The following is a 10563-nucleotide window of genomic DNA, read 5'->3' on the forward strand; positions in this document are numbered from 1 at the left end:
CCCGCCGGAACACGCCTCCTCAGCCGGCCCTGCTGCATGACTGGATAGGGAAAACGCGAGTAACCTAACCACTATCAGTTTACTTTAAACTAAAGGTTGGAGTCGATACTAGTGTTAGTGTTCCTTACAACTTGATCCATGGGCATGCAGTCAGGAATGTTATGTTATTAATTATGTTTCCTGACATTTATATATGCGATTTCGACGTCGGGGTGGGCCTAGGCTACATAAAGCAAATATGCCTGTGAATGCATATAAATAGCCTATAGGTAGGTTAATTATCGTAATATTGTGTTTGTTTAAAAACATAAAATTGTAGAATATAAAATGGCAAATATTAATGAGTTGTCAATACAATAAAAATACATTTTATCCCAAAATTCAACATTGACAAAAAAATGACAAATCAAATCCACGTTTCGATGCCCAGGAGTCCCGTTGTTTCCAATATTATGAAGCTGCAGACTCGGAGCCTGCATCTACAGTCCCCCACCGAGAGTCCCGCATTCTCAGACCCCTCGTTTTTCGAACACAGCGCCTCCTGCTGTTCGAAAGATCGTATAACACCCGCACACTTAAAAACAATAGGATGCAATATCACGGTCTCCAAATAAATGATCCAATAAATATTTGCGTTCCCTGCTTAATGCATGTGCCAAAAAAAAACTCATTGCGATGGAAGGGATACAATTACAAATTGAACTATCTTCTGAAAAATAGTATGTGATATTATATTGCTAAAATGTTTTTTTTTATATTTTTTTTATTCAAATTCCAATTTTTCTTTCAGTTCAACCTATAATGGTCTAATTAACATTACCATGCTAACATTACAAAATCTGTTTTTTGATATTTTGAATGCGAAGCAAAACAAATCAGAATAGACAAAACACCAATAATAAACAATTCTGTACTTTATTTAATGATCACCTGCTAAACATCATCTTGCTGTAAAGAAAAAAGGAACAAAAAACTGTGTTCGTGACTTTACTTTTCGTCTTCAATTGCATTAAAAAAAACTAATTTATGAGTCGCTTTGCATAATCATAAAATGATATGTTGCTGGGTTCGGCAGGGGCGACTCCATCGATGTATGGTGTACCCTGGAATAGCCTACAACAGTATAGGCCCGATAGCACATGTCTTATGATGTTTCAAAAAGAAAGAAAGAAAAAGAAAAAAAGATGTTTGCAAATGTTACCTGTAGATGTGTGTACAAACTCACTGACACCTCGTGTAGAACTCAGGTCTGCTCTTTATTATTATCATACACTTCTGCCTATTCCGCTTCTTACTAGACCTCCTACGTCATCTTACACGTCATCAACATAATCTACATCCCCCTTCTTAATGATGAGAATATATATAACCGTTAGCCCTTAACTTTATCTGCTATATAAGTGCAGTAGAACTGGAAAACAGTGTACAACCTAACATGTGTACCAAAATATGATACAACACTGCACAACAAAATACAACGTTTAACATAGCCCTGTTTTTTTTTTTTTTGGGGGGCTGCTGAAATATGGGTAGAGAACTCTCTAAGCTTATGTCGTGTAGTCTTTGTATCGGGGGTTGGGCTTTGATATTCTTCCTGAACGGGTGACAACTACGGGTGGTTCCTGCACATGTTCCCTTTGCGGCTGTTCGACATTAGGCTGGTGTTCTGGCAGGGGTTCACTATCGGGGTTGAGTGGGGCCTCTGTTGTTGTGGGCGGGTTGTATTGTTCAGGTGTGTGTAGGAGGTGGCACCTGTTTCTCAAATATGTCGCATCTCCGGACTGGACCTGGTAGCTGTTTGGCTGCGGTGCTCTTCCTATTACCGTCGCCAATCTGTCATATCCCCTACTCGTCTGTATTCTTATTGTCTGCCCTGCTTGCAATGGAACCAAAGGTCTGGCTGATCTGTCATAATGTGTCTTTCCTCTCTGTCTTGTCCGTGTCAGAGCTGCCCGGACCTGTGTTTCTACCTTTGGCACATACATAACCTTGGTCATGGGAATGAGGGTCTTAGTGCGCCGAGAAAACAGCCGCTGGGCTGGTGAGGGCAGCCCATCTCTTGGTATGTTGCGCAAATTGAGCAGTGCCGCATATACATCTGTACCATCACGTGCGCATTTTTCCAGCAGGTGTTTAGCCGAGCGTACAGCCCTCTCAGCTAGCCCATTTGATTGAGGGTAGTGGGGGCTGCTGGTGACATGGCAAATGTCCCATATGTGGGCAAATTCTTGGAACTCCCTGCTTGTGAAATATGCTGCATTGTCAGTCATTAGCTGTTGAGGCGCTCCATGGGTGGCAAAGTGGCGCTTTAGCCTGCTTATGATGGTCGCGCTGGTCACGTTTGGGAGTTGGTCTATTTCAAACCAGCCGGAGTATGAGTCAACGAGCACCAGATGTTCTTTCCCCCCCCACTCAAAAACGTCTGCGGCGGTGAGAGCCCATGGCAAGTCTGGTATATAATGCAATTGAAGGGGCTCCTTTGTTTGGTGCGGTCTGAGGGCATTACAAGGAGCACACCTGGAGATTTCATGTTCAATGTCCTGGTATATGCTGGGCCAAAACATGGTTTCTCTGGCCCTGCGTTTTGTTGCTTCTAGGCCCGGGTGGCCCTGATGCAGCTGTCTGATCTGCCTGTGTTTCCTGCCTCAGTTCCACAATTCTTCTTGACGAAAGAGCTTCCACTGTCATCACATCGTAGTCCTCACTAGTTTCGGCCAAGTCGGTGGAGGGCAGGTGTGCACGCGACAGCGCGTCTGCTAGGTATAGCTCTTTGCCTCTCTTGTAAATGACATTGAGGTTGTAGCGCTGCAGCTTAAGCATCATCCTCTGAAGGCGTGCAGAAGCTGAGTGTAGTGGTTTTCTTAGAATAGTGATGAGAGGCTGATGATCAGTTTCGACAGTCACTGGACGGCCATATATGTAGTCGTGGAATTTCTGACAAGCATAGACAAGGGCCAAAAGCTCCTTCTCTATCTGAGCGTAGCGTGACTCAGTCTCTGTAAGTGCTCTTGAGGCAAACGCCACCGGTTTGTTGTTCTGGAGGCAGACAGCACCCAAACCATGCTGCGAGGCATCTGCAGATAACACCACCGGCTGATGCACGTCAAAGTACTGAAGTACAGGAGGACTTGTGAGTAGTTCTTTGAGTCTGGTGAATGCTGCCATGTGGTGTTCCTGCCAACACCACTCTACATCCTGAAGCAGGAGTTGGCGGAGGGGTGCTGTGGTTTCGCTATAGCCCGTGATGAATTTTGACAAATAGTTTGTCATACCTAAGAACCTTTGGACTCCATGCTTGTCTGCTGGGGTTGGCATTGAACGGACAGCATCTGTCTTTGTAGGGTCGGGCTTTATGCCCTGGTCAGTTAGAAGGTGACCCACATACAACACCTCAGACACCCGAAAACGGCACTTGTCAGGGTTAAGCTTAAGGTTTACGGCACGTATTCTGTCCATGACCTGGCGGAGGCGCAGATCATGCTCTTCTCTTGTGCTGCCCCAAACGAGGATGTCATCAACCACGATTGCACATGGTTGTCCTTCAAAGAGCTGCTCCATACACCTTTGGAAAACTTCACTACCCGTGGATATCCCATAAGGCATTCGGAGGAAGGCATATCGGCCCACTGGGGTCATGAAGGTTGTCAGCTTTGATGACTCCTCACTGAGTGGCACCTGCCAGAACCCACACTTAGCATCAAGGATGCTGAACACCTTGGCTCCTGGCATGTCGGCGATCACCTGTTCCACTGTTTTCATGGGATGATGTGGCCTGAGGAGGGCTTTGTTGAGGTGGACAGGGTCAATACACAGTCTTACGGCACCATCTTTCTTACGTGCCGCCACCATAGACGAGACCCACTCAGTGGGCTCCTGAACTGACTTAATGACTCCCAGTTCAGTCATTCTGTTGAGTTCATTGATTATTTTGTCTTTCATTTGCCAATGGCACTCGTCTGAGAGCACATATTGTAGGGTGCACAGAGGGGTCCAAACGCATGTGATACACTACAGGCAGTTTGCCTATGCTGCTGCAGTCAAAGAGATCTTTATACTCTGCGAGCTCGGCTGGAGAGCCTTGTTGGAGATTGTGCACATTCGGGCCAAGATGCACAAAGCCTAATTTGACGCTGTCTCTGAGGCCCAATAGGGGTTTTACATCATTGTCAACAACGTGGAACTGTAGTGTCCCACATGTGAAGTTTACATTAGTGACACCTAAAGTCCTTATAATCTGACCACCATAGGCCACAAGGTTGACTACATGGCTGTGGTCGACATGAGCGCCTGGGTCGATGTGCTGGAGAACGCCTCTAGACAGTACATTGCACCGGGCTCCAGTGTCAATCTTCACCTCAAGTTGCTTCCCTGTGTTGGAAGTGGACAGGATGGTAAATATCTCTCCCTTATCAGCTGGCACCTCTACACTTTCACAGTAAAACAGATCTGCTGGTTCATATGCAATTTGTGCATCAAGTTCACTAATTCTATGTGTCTGTCCTCCTCTGCGTATGGTGTGGGGTGCTCTGTTTGACTGAGATGGACCTTGCTCTAATCTGTTGTAAATGCGTGTTTTGTTTGATCTGCAGCATTTAGAGAAGTGATTCCACTTGCCAAACGCATTGCAGCGCTTGTTGAAGGCTGGACAGCTGCTGCGGTCAGATGAATGCTGGCCACCACAGTTCGAACACGTAAAATATTGCACTGCACAAACTTCACTTTCCTTCTTTAGTACCTGCTTCTTTTTTTATTTCTTTGTTTCCTTTTTCAGACTGCTCATGTAACATGCATATTTCGATAGCTGAGTTTAAAGTTAGATTTTTTTTCTTTCAACAGCTGTGTGCGGATGTTGTCATTGTGAATGCCACATACCAATCGATCTCTTAACAGTTCGTCGTGTAACGTCCCAAATTCACATTTTCTGGCTACTGTCTTTAACGTGGCAACGTAGGACTGGATTGTTTCATGTGGCTTCTGGTTCGTTGTATTGAATGCATGTCTGTCCATAATTACATTCTTTACAGGCAGGCAGTGATGGGAATAACGGCGTTATAAATAACGCCGTTACTAACGGCATTACTTTTTCCAGTAACGAGTAATCTAATTGATTACTCTTCTCATCTTAATAACGCCGTTCCCGTTACTGCCAAAAAATGCGGCGCGTTACTATAACTGATGAAGCTGGGTTTTTTTTTTTCATCAGACCAACTAGATCTCTGAGCGAGAGGCAAATACTTTTTTTACTGTTCTTCCTTGGTTAGTGGGCAGAGCACGAGACAAGCGCATAAATGCTGACGGCTGAGCAGTGTTAATTTTGTCAGCAAATTTTGATTTAGTTTTAGTCTTAGTCTTTTGACTAAAATGCCATTTAGTTTTAGTCATATTTTAGTCATCTGAATTGTTTTAGTTTTAGTCTAGTTTTAGTCGACGAAATACAATAACATTTTAGTCGACTAAATCTACAGTAGATTTAGTCGACTAAAATATAATGGGTTTAGTTCAATTGTAATGCGTTAATTTAGAATTTCTCTAAAATTTCCAAACCCATATACTCCCGGAGAAAACATCTATTAACCTATTAATATGAATGATTTTTAAGTTTGAACATGCAATACAGATACAGATTTAACTGCTGTTACTTAAAAAATATCTTAAAATGAAATAAAACCACTTTTCCTAAAGTACAACACAGTCTTCTTTACAATGAATGATATATTCATTCCTTATAACTACTTACACATCATTCTTTATTCTTTCAAGCAGACATATTTATTTGTATGAATTAAATATAATTAATCCTTATTAAAGCTATTAACAAACAGTGAATGCTTTTCTCTTTTTCTTTTGTTGCTTGATCAAAATTAAGGACACGGACCGCATTAGGTTTATTGCCACTGTCACTTTAAGACGTCGGATCATGTCCAATGACATGCGGATACAATTGCACTGATGCACATCCGACACACTCACAGTTTAAGACATAACCAGCATAGTTTACATGAATACTCTCCAAAAAGGACATTTAGACATATTGTTGTGTATTTCTCCATTCAGACACGAAAGAGAGCTCAATTCAGTAGCCTACTCGCGCGCTGTAGGTGTATTGTGCATGACTGCACGCTTCGGGTTAGGTGTGTGCGCACAGAAAACCGCACCGAATAGAGCTCTTTTTTGCATCGTCACTCTTATTCAGAGATCTATATGTCTGCTCTACTCATTCTCCCAGACGTTCACATTTTTTAACGTTTTATGACCGCGGGGTAGATCACGTTACAGTAGCCTACAAATGTGCGCATCTACCACACACGCAGGACATCAGTTCTGACGGATCGCTTCCCAAATCGTCACTATCTAACATTTTCGTCTAGTTTTTATTCGTTGACGAAAATGTCAATAGATTTTCGTCATAGTCTTTGTCATTCAAAACTAGGTTTTATTTAGTTATCGTCTCGTTTTCGTCTGTGAAAAAATGTCGTTGACGAATAATTTTCGTCGTTATTTTCGTCAACGAAATTAACACTGCGGCTGAGGTAGAGTAAAATGTCATTGTAAGCCAATCAGAGGTAGAGTTGGGCGGGTGTTCGAAAGCACGCATAGTAGTAGGCATTCGGCACTTTTGACTCAGCTCACTGAAAAGAGCCGGCTCTTTTGGCTCACAAACGGCTCTTTAAATGACTTTGACTATAATATTTATTTATTTTTTTACATAATTATTTAATTTCTATAGGCTAAATTTGTAAAAATAGAGTCGGCTCTTCAGATATGCGAGCCAGCTCCCGACGTTCACCTAAAAGAGCCGGCTCTTAGAGTCGCCTCATTCGCGAATCGCGAACGACCCATCAAAAGCTCATTCGCGAACGAGTCGATCCATCATCACTAACGGCTAACGCTCATGAATTGCGAACGACCCATCATAACGCATAGTCGGACAGGACAGGACACACAATGAACAACACAAGCAAGCCAGTCAGTCAACGAGAGACAGGTATGGCGACGAGCTTAACTGTCACCACTAGGCTTCCTTGGACTTTCAGTTTGTTTTGTTTTGCCACGTGTGTTCCCCAGTCTGAGTTTCCCGCTACCAATCTGTATCCATGGACACTGATCACCTCCCTCACAGCTGCCTGTCATTTGTAATTATCATCACTGTGTATTTAAGTTCCTGCCTGTCTTCTGTTCAGTGTCCGGTATTGTTTGTGTGTTACACTTTGTTACGTGTTCACACGCTGTTGCACCCGTTTGCCTGTCTTGTGAATTAAACTCGTTTTTGGATTATACCTGCCGCTCCTGTCCTTCCTGAACCACCCCGTGACAGAATACCGGACCCACAAAGAAAAAAAAATGGATAATATTGATTTTATCCAGCTCGCTGAGAAGAGTAAAAACTTTTTGACTTTTTCTAGAGATTTTGTTTTTCTTGCACTCACCAGCCCCCTCGACGACGAAACCCTGAAAAATCTGTTCTGGATCGGGGCCAATTACCATCAACGCGTCGACCTTCCAGACACCTCCAACTTGAACTGGAGGGAGGCTGTCATCAGGTGTCTGGAAAGCGTCGAGCTCCGATCCAGCACTCAGCCAGACCCAGAGCCCGGATTACCACCCTCGACCACGGAGTACTCGTGCGAGCCCCCCGCAGGCGGAGAGCTACCACCCGCCGCGACGCGTCAGCCAGAGCCCAAGACAGAGAGGACAGAGCTGATCCTCGCCCCGGAGGAGGAGCTCCAACAGGAGTCTGACCAGGGGTGTGAGCCCACGACATCTGCGGACGAGGGGACCCAATCCACGGATTATGAGGACTGGCTGAAGGATTCTTCTGAGGAGACACCGGATCCCACCCTGTCCCACCCGTCATCTGCACCATCATCATCCTCAGACCCTTCCAGTGACTGTGTCTACCCTGTCGTCAACCTGTCAGATTCCACTGCTCTACTACACTCAGCCAGTCCTCCAGCCCCGCCGCTGCTTGATGTTCGCTGCCCTACATCGTCTCTGGGGAGGCTCCCGGACACCGAGACGCAGGTCAGCTCACCATCCGCAGCACTCGGGCGTGAGGATCTCGTGGCTCCGCCTCCAGCCTCAGTCCTCTGCACTCCATCTCGGCCTGTCGACCTGCCGGCTCCGTCTTGGCTCCTCCTACCAACGCTTCCACCAGAGACCCTCGAACCATCGGCTGCAGCGGGTTCGCTCGTCCTGCCGGCTCCCCCTTGGTCAGTCGTCACTCTGCCTTCGCCGCGGACTTACGGTCCGTCCGCTACGCTCCATCCCTCCACCCCTTTGGCTACAGCGGGTTCCTCCTTCCCTTCAGCGTCACCTCTGTCCTCCCTCACTCCACCTCCGCCTCTGCTCTCGGGCACTCTGGCTCCATCTCCAGCACTCGTCGCCGTGATGTCGCCTGGGTCTCCAAGTCCAGCGACGTCGTTGGAGTCCACCTGCTCTCCGTCTGCGCCGATGGATCCTGCCGCCGAGTCTCCGTCGGTCATCCCCCAGCTACCGTCAGCCTCTTCTCCATCTGGTCTCTTCCCTCCGTCTACTCTGCCGTGGGCTGTCGGTACTGGATGGCTCTGGGTCTGCGCCACCAGGCCATCTACATCTGTGCCGTCAGGGGATCGTCGTCCATTCACCATCCTGTCACTCCAGCCTCTCTCCTGCACTTCCTCATCTTCTCGTCCACCTCCAGAACCTCCTCCGGTCCCTCCTCCGTCATTTTGTTACGGCGCGAGGACGCGCCTTGCCGGAGGGGGGCGTTATGTCACCACTAGGCTTCCTTGGACTTTCAGTTTGTTTTGTTTTGCCACATGTGTTCCCCAGTCTGAGTTTCCCGCCACCAATCTGTATCCATGGACACTGATCACCTCCCTCACAGCTGCCTGTCATTTGTAATTATCATCACTTTGTATTTAAGTTCCTGCCTGTCTTCTGTTCAGTGTCCGGTATTGTTTGTGTGTTACACTTTGTTACGTGTTCACACGCTGTTGCACCCGTTTGCCTGTCTGCCTGTCTTGTGAATTAAACTCGTTTTTGGATTATACCTGCCGCTCCTGTCCTTCCTGAACCACCCCGTGACATTAACAAGCTTAATTTAATTTTGCCCAGTTGTGGCCTGTTGAGGGGCAACAAATATCAAAAGTTCCAAAACATCTATTGTGTTATTTGCATTGATCCACTATAAACATAATATCTACATGGCATTTGATTGGAGGCTAGTCTCACTTTGTCCCACAGCAGCATTTTTTTTTTTTAGATGTGTGTACAATGTTTCATGTTTCTGTTAATAATGTATTGTATTAAGTGTCCATTTCATTATAATATTCAGATTTATCATAAATAATTGAACATGCACATGTATTGTAAGTTCCGTTAAAGAGGGGTAGAGGTGGGGTCACATTTGAGCATTTAAAATTTAATTTTACTTGAAAGTAACGCAATAGTTACTTTCTTAAGTAACTAGTTACTTTTAAAATTTGTAACTGAGTAACTAATTTAGTTACTTTTTGGAAGTAGTAACTAGTAACTGTAACTAATTACTTTTTAAAAGTAACTTGCCCAACACTGCAGGCAGGCAGATTTCTTCAAATTTCTTTACCAGTACCTCTGAATCCTCCGGATCTTCCTCCTCCTCGAAAGTGAATGTGTCATATTTATCTTGGGCATCGGGACCAGCGAGGTTGAGAAACGTGTATGCTCGCACTTTTTCGGTTGCTGCTGAGAGACCGGCGTTGCTGTATATGCGCCATTCGCGCTTAAACTTAGTCCAATTGTCCGCAATATTCTCGTCAAAGATGAGGGGGTCGATCTTACGAAGTCCTTGTGCCATCGTCACTTTAGGCTGACTTCTGACACCATGTAGATGTGTGTACAAACTCACTGACACCTCGTGTAGAACTCAGGTCTGCTCTTTATTATTATCATACACTTCTGCCTAGTTTCCGCTTCTTACTAGACTTTCCTACGTCATCTTACACGTCATCAACATAATCTACATTATCTTCATGTTGCAGTGCTCTGTTGAAGTGTCCCTTGAGATGTTTTTGAACTTTGGACAACTTTGTGGGTTTGAAATATATGGGGGCACAAAATGGGCAGTGAAAATCACTGCAGCATTTATGACATATCTACAAAAAGTCCAAGGTTAAAGGCTAACGTTAGCTATCAAAATATTTTCGGGGGGAAGAGGGCGAAAAAAACATACATTAACGTCTCAAATCTTGTTACAAACTATCTTTACAAATATGGACTATATGTTGTATCGATGAGCTAAATTAGTTTTATTAAAAAATAAATCAAACTAGTAAGCTACTACGATTCGCTAAATAAAATTGAAGATAGCCTACTCACGTTTTGGCTTAAGTTCTTCACATGTTTATCCGATACAATTTGATAGGAGGCGCTGTCTCGAAAAACGAGGGGTCTGAGAATGCGGGACTCTGGGTGCAGGGGGACTGTAGATGCAGGTCTCCGAGTCTGCAGCTTCATACTACTCGTTCTTCTTCTTCTTCTTCTTCTTCTTTCTTTTAATGGCGGTTGGCAAACAACTTTTAAGTGTGCATTACCGCCACCTTC

General features: G+C 44.9%; 1 long non-coding RNA gene across 1 annotated transcript; it reads left to right on the top strand.

The window, feature by feature from the left end:
• Positions 1–1171: 1171 nt before the first annotated feature.
• Positions 1172–10166, top strand: LOC130092017 (uncharacterized). Its single transcript, XR_008807899.1, has 2 exons — positions 1172–1209; positions 10002–10166. It is a non-coding gene; the product is annotated as an uncharacterized LOC130092017 (long non-coding RNA).
• The last annotated feature ends 397 nt before the right edge of the window (positions 10167–10563 follow it).

The sequence above is a fragment of the Rhinichthys klamathensis genome, unplaced genomic scaffold (assembly GCF_029890125.1).
Source record: "Rhinichthys klamathensis goyatoka isolate OS25496 unplaced genomic scaffold, OSU_Roscu_1.1 h1tg000008l_1, whole genome shotgun sequence".
NCBI classification, from domain to species: Eukaryota; Metazoa; Chordata; class Actinopteri; order Cypriniformes; family Leuciscidae; genus Rhinichthys; species Rhinichthys klamathensis.